At 38.2% G+C, this 6,842-nt stretch overlaps 1 pseudogene; it reads left to right on the top strand.

The window, feature by feature from the left end:
- LOC101303355 overlaps positions 1-4,894 on the top strand; it is an 11,641-nt pseudogene extending 6,747 nt beyond the window's left edge.
- The last annotated feature ends 1,948 nt before the right edge of the window (positions 4,895-6,842 follow it).

Consider the following 6,842-nt stretch of genomic DNA (forward strand, 5'->3'; position numbering starts at 1 on the left):
CCTAATATATATTAGGTAGGCTAGCTCGTAGTTTTTTTTTTTCACTTTTTTTCATAAAGTTAAAATATTTTATGCTTCTTACTAACGAAATTTCTAAATCTCTATTTTGCCCTTTTCAAGCTCTTTTCTTCCCCGGTTCTAAAAAAAATAAATAAAACTCTTTTCTTCCCCCCCTTGCTCGTTGTCCTACTCTTTCAAATGAATTTCGCTTTCTCAGCCTCCCACGAACACGACTCAATATAAAGCTCATTCATGTACTTCTTCACTCGAATTGTTGGCGTACAATCCTTGGTCGCACCGGGTATGAAATTTAAAAAGAAGCTTGGTGTGGATTTATGTGCTTGACGATCTAATCTTGTAATGAACCACTTCAAATTGGAAATCCAAGTCTGACAATAATTGGCCTCCGATCACAGTGATAGAATCAGGATGAAATTGTTACACAAGCTAATTGTGACACATAAAAATTTTAACGAATCTTGACAGTGCGAGAAATTTTGGCGAAAAACTTATAGAAAAGTACATTATGGCAGTATGAATGTTTTCATTGATATGATAGAAATATATACAGAACTTTACTTCTTGTACAACTAAGAATTAATCTCCAACAAGATAGGAGACTAAGAAGGCAATTAAAACTAAGAAACTAAGACTAATGAGATACAGCTAGTACATTGATAAGTAGTATTCTACAAAATCTGTCTTAATTGATTATCAAGATATACTTTCTAATACTCCGCTTAAGTTGGAGAGTGTATCAAGAACTCCCAACTTGCACATGAGTTGTTTGAAGTTTTCCTTCCCCAAAGCATTAGTAAACACATATGTTAATTGCTGTGAAGAAATCACATATCGAGTAACAACTTCACTTTGTAAAATTTTATCCCGAATAAAATGACAATCCATTTCAATGTGCCGAGTTCTCTCATGAAACACAGGATTTTTGGCAATATGTAAGGCTGTTTGATTATCACAATGTAAAATAGCAGAATTTGAAATAGGCATATGCAAATCTGCTAATAAATAACGCAACCAAGTCAACTCACAACATGTACCTACCATTGCTCTATATTCGGCTTCTGCACTCGACAAATAAACAGCCTTTTGCCTCCTAGTCCTCCACGAAATTAAGGACTTTTGAAGGAATACACAATAATCAGTGGTGGAACGACAAGTGATAAGACAATCCGGCCAATCAGAATCGCAAAATGCTCTCAACTTCAAAGAATTATTGGAATGAAGAAGCAAACCTTGACCAGGAGATGATTTCAAGTAACGAACAACTCAAAGGGCAGCAGCCAAGTGTTGCTGTCGCGGCTCATTCATAAACGGCTGAGAACATGAACTGAATATGTACTGTCGGGTCTAGTGATGGTTAAGTAATTCAGTCGACCAACTAGATGCCGATATGCAGCAGGGTCATTATGCACTTCTCCCTTGTTTGAAAGCTTGCATTCTTCCATAGGGAATTCAACTGGCTTAGCACCTGAATATCCACCGTCTTTGATAATCTCCAAGGCATATTTGCCTTAGGATATGTAAATCCCTTTCTTGGAACAGGCTATTTCAGTGCCTAGGAAAAACTTCAAATCACAGAGGTCTATGATACAAAGACGAGTGTGAAGAAACTGCTTAATTTAAAGTATTAATAGACTCGATATTGTTTCATGTGATCAATGTATTATCCACATAGATCAGTAAGACAGTGAGAGAGGTACCATCTTTTCGAACAAATAAGGAATAGTCGGCTTTGCATTATTGGGAAAAACCAACAGCAAGAACAGCCTCTGTGAACTTAGAAAACCACTATCAAGAGGCCTGTTTAAGTCCATACAACGACTTGTGAAGGCGACACACAAGGTTCTTCCACTACTAGAAAATAGCACTTAGGCGACGGAATTAAAAAATTTCATCTCTTAAGTGGTACTTAAGTGACGAAATTTTCTACTGAGGCGACAAAACAATTTTCGTCTCCTAAGTTGTTCTTTTCGTCTCCTAAGAACGACTTAGGAGACGGAAATTCATTCCGTCGCTTAAGTACTATTTAAGCGACGGAATATTTTTACTTAGACAACGGCATTTTGAAAAGTTAAAAATTAAAAAATATATATAAATCACTTAGGAGACGGAACTACATTCCATAGCTTAAGTAGAACTTAGGATACGGAAATGTTTGCTTAGGAGACGGAATGTTTTTTTTTTTAAAAAAAAAAATTAATGAATCACTTAGACGATGGAAATATATAGAACATTCTGTCGCTTAAGCTCTAAAAATTTGAGCGCCCATCTTCCCACGTAAAATTTCATGAAAATTCAGACCAAAATTTTTCAAAACATATTAATTCTTTTAAATCACACACTCACCAACCTTATCAATAGAAGGAAACCCATCTCTCTCTCTCTCNCNNTCNCTCTCTCTCTCTCTCTCTCTCTCTCTCTCTCTCTCTCTCTCTCTCTCTCTCTCTCTCTCTCTAGACCATCACTCTCATGCCGGCCTCTCTCTCCATTCTCACCGCTCTTTCCTCCGACGCCACCTTCAACTGCACCACCCACTACAAAAATTAATTCAATTAGCCACGGCAAAATGCCATCGCCAAAAGTCATTCTGCCGTCTCAAAAGACCAACGGCGACGACGTGGCGACGGCATTTTTCCAGTCACCGTTGAGGGCGTGGTCGTTGCTTTTGGCGACGGCAGTGAGCCGTCACAACCATGTTTGCGACGGAAAAGCCCGTCACTTAATTAGCGACAGAAATTGGCTACTGAACTTGCCGTCGCAAATACCTCTATTGGCGACGGCAATCGCTGTGATATTTAAAAATTTTCAAATGTGAACTGGAATTTTCTAACATAATAATCTTGTTCTAACACATTCTAAAACACAACAATATGACATAAACCTAAATCATGCAGGAGGATCATGGTGACCAGTGACATCATCAGAAGTTGAATCAAAATGGGTAGTGGCCTCAAGATCTCCCTCTCCTATGGACTCCCTCCAAGCCTCATGGCCACTTGTTGCATCAGCTGGTACCTATTGCATAAATGAGACAATTTTCTATAATTAGTTGTCTGATTTGAAGTGAAAGATCACTAGTAGAAAAAATTACTTAAGCGACGGGTACAGTTTGTCGCCTAAACTCTAAAATTTGTCGCCCAAGAGCCTAAACGACAAAACATTCGTCGCTTAAGATTCGTCGCATATGACGCGTCTCTTAGGTTCTTAAGCGACAAAAATTTATAAACCGTCGCATAAGTGCCCGCCTAGGCGATGAAAGCCATATCGTCGCCTGAATACTTAAGCAACGAACATAGTTCTCTAGGGCGACAAAACATTTCGTCGGTTTGGTGTTTACAATATTTAAAAAAAAAATAATTAATTTAATTTCATTTAATAAACATTAAATGAAATTAAATTAATTAAAACATTTTAGTTTCATTTTGATTTTCTTTTTTGAGTTTATTTTTCTTTTAGTTTCTTTTTTCTTTTTTGTTCTCTTATTCCCACACCACCAAACACCACCACACACCACCACGCGCCACCACCACACACCACCACACAAACCGAGCCTGAACCACAACAAACCCACATACACCCCTAAAAATTTACAATAAATACATAGATTCAATGTGAGGATAAACACGAATCAATACATTTGTAATATCCTAGATTTTCATATCTATTTTTCCTTGTTTTATTCCCTTATTTTAATGAAGGATTATTCATGAAAATTCTTGGGTTTATGCGAAGTTGAAGTTCGGGAGTTTATTTAAAGTTGCCTTGACTTTTAATAGGCCAAAAGTTGACTTTATTTTTCGTAAGTTATCTTCGAAAACTTCCTTCATGAAAGTTGTAGAGCTTGTCGATACGAGTTCGTAGACATGCGGCACATCTAAAACGGATGTCGTATGAAGAAGTTATGTTCAGAGGAAGTTTGTTTTCGGGTTTGAAAAGAGTATAAGTAGAAAAATTGTGTGTGGGATTAATTAGAACCCTAAAAATCAGTTTCCCTCCTCTCTCTCTCCTCCCACCCGAGCTCCCCGAGCCTTCACTTTCTTCAGCCGAGTTCTTCCTCCTCCGGCCACCAAACCGGACGCCACCGGTCCCATTCGACTCCCACAGCAGCCCTCTCCATTTCTGGAGCAGTCCCACCGGCTGTCCCGCCGCCTGGAAGCCGCCACGAAGCGGCGGAGCTGCTGCTGTCCCGTCGGAAAACCGGCGATTTCGACGCCGTTTCCGGCCAAGTTTAGGTGAGTCTTGATCCCCTCTTCCTCCTAGCAGTGTCTAGGCATAGTTGAAGCAAGTTTTTGAGGTTTTGAGGCCGGTTTTGCAGGTTTTGTAGACTGATTTTCTGGTCACTGTTCGGGGAAGTTTCCAGCCAGTTCCAGCCAAAATTGGCTGAAGTCACAAGTATGAAAGTTGTTCCCTTTGCTTCAAGCTTCAACTCTGCTGTTGGGAGTTTCTCCTAATTCGGAAGTTTGGGGTGGCGCGTGGGGCCCACTCGCCGCCGCTTGTGGCGGCGTGTGGCGGCGCGTCCGGCTGAGTTGCGGCCTTAGCTTCCTGTGGTTAGCTAGTCTTTGTTGCTGTGAGCTTGTTAAGTGGTAGTATGGCTAGATTTTAGGCAAGGTTGGCATGTTAGGACTTAAGTTTATTTGTGTAGGCTTGGTTGAGGTTTGGGGTAAGATTTGAGGATTAGAGGCAGCCTTTGTGGGTCTCTAAGTTCGACGACTTTGGAAAGTTGTCATCTCTTTAACTAACTAAGGGTTAGTTAAGGGTAGTGTGATAACCTTTTGTATTTTAGTTACTAAGGTTTTATTTGTGCTATTTTTAGGTGATTTGTGAAGTTGTGTTGGTTTACCTTGGTCGGTTGTGGAATTTGCAGCGGGAGATTTAGGTGAGTAAACCTCACCAAGGTTCACTTTTGAACCTAAGGATATTATAGTTATATAATGATAATGATGATGATGTTGGTTTTAATATTATGCTTTTAATTGTTTTTAAAATTATATGAGCTTGATCGTCAACGGCTCTTAGGTAAGATAAAAACAAGTTTTCTTTATATTGTGATGTTGAGAATAATGATGTGATATATATTATGTTGTTGAGAATAATAATTGTGATATTGTATTGTTGTGGATAATGTTGTGAAAATTATTATGATTGTTTGATAAATAGCCAAACCGGGTTCCAAGCCCTTTTTGGGTGATTGGTTGCGGTTAAGATGCTATTTATCATTTTTGTATTGATATTAGACAGTCAAACCGGGTTCCAAGCCTTTGGCCGGGTGATTGGTTACGGTTAGGAATAGAGCTCTAGTCTGTCTGTCAGTGTAGGTCATGGGAGATACTGTATGGTATCTAGGACCCATGGGTACACATAGTGTTGTTGTAGGTTATGAGGGGTATTTTATTAAATATCTGGGACTCATGGGTACATTTCTTGGGTAATGTGTTAGATGTGTGGTTTTTAATTATTGATCCAATCTCTCTTGTGAATATTGGATGTGATTAAATGTTGTGTTGTTTTGAGTTTACTCATACGAGCTTTTTAGCTTACCGGGTTTGTTGTTTACAACCCGGTGCACCATTCTTGGTGTAGGGGTTAGACCTGCAGGTGAGGATCAGCAGGGTTGAGGTGGAGGCTTAGTGGCAGGGTTTTTTTATCGGGTTTTGGATGTTCATTGTATATTCTTTTTATATACACTGGGTTATGATTCATTAAACTCATGTGAGAGTTTCTTTTTCTTGGTTCTCAAGTTATGTAAACAAGGAATTGTAATTTAACTCAATTTGGTGTTGTGTGTAAATTTACTTTACGCATTGAGTTTATTTTCCTTGATTTATGTTGAAACAGGTTTTTGGATATTAATATTTTAGGTTATATCATGCCAAAATTTTTGAAAATTTCCTTTCGAAAATTGGGGTGTGACAACATTACCTGACTCGACGACGACGTCGAGGGAGTAGACAACGATCTGGTGGCGGGTTCGACTCTTGGAGGCGGCGACGTTGAGTTGAAGGAGCTAGACGAAGGGTTCGGGTTCGGGTTCGGGTACGGGCAATTCGGAGAGGGAGGAGACCGGATCAGATTTGGTGGAGAGGGAGGCCGAATCTGGTGGAGAGGGAGAGAGTGAGGGTTGGGTGATGGCATGGTGAGGGAAAAGAAGAAGTGGTTGAGGTGGCTGGGTTTTGAAGAAGATAAAATGGTGTCTGTACGTGGGAGAGAGAATGAGGAAGAGAGGGAACAAGAACATAAAGTGGGCCTTGATAGAGAGAGTAATGAGGGTATAAAAAGTCAAAATGGTGGCTTTGAAATTTTAAAAAAAAATTGGTTTGAAAATTTTCCAAATTTTTGGCGGAAGGGTTGACCGCCTAAATATTTGGTCTTATGCGACGAAATCTTCAAATTTCTTTGCTTAAGTCCTTACAATAATTTTTTTAAATTTAAAATTTAAAAACTTAACTGATAAAATTGGTAGCTTACGGCAAAGTAGGAAACAAATTTAAAATAACCATTAAATGCAGTCATCATAAATTTATATCCCTTAAATTTTTCAATTTTTAAAAAAAATTTAATTAGCCTTCTTTAACAAAAAATAATAATTAATTATCCTTGATTATCATAGATATTATTGGAATAAAATTTAAACTGATTGTTGACTTTCAAAAATTAACTTAAGTAACGTATAGTCTTAAATATTAACATTAATGGGATGAAATAAATATTTATACTTTTAAAATGTTAATCCAATGAATACAAATCATGTTAAGAGTTTTTTACCTTATTAACATGTGCTTAATTTATTGCTTTAAACTTCTTTTTTTTTAAATAGCAAAAAATAT

Source organism: Fragaria vesca, linkage group LG6, assembly GCF_000184155.1.
Source record: "Fragaria vesca subsp. vesca linkage group LG6, FraVesHawaii_1.0, whole genome shotgun sequence".
NCBI lineage: Eukaryota > Viridiplantae > Streptophyta > Magnoliopsida > Rosales > Rosaceae > Fragaria > Fragaria vesca.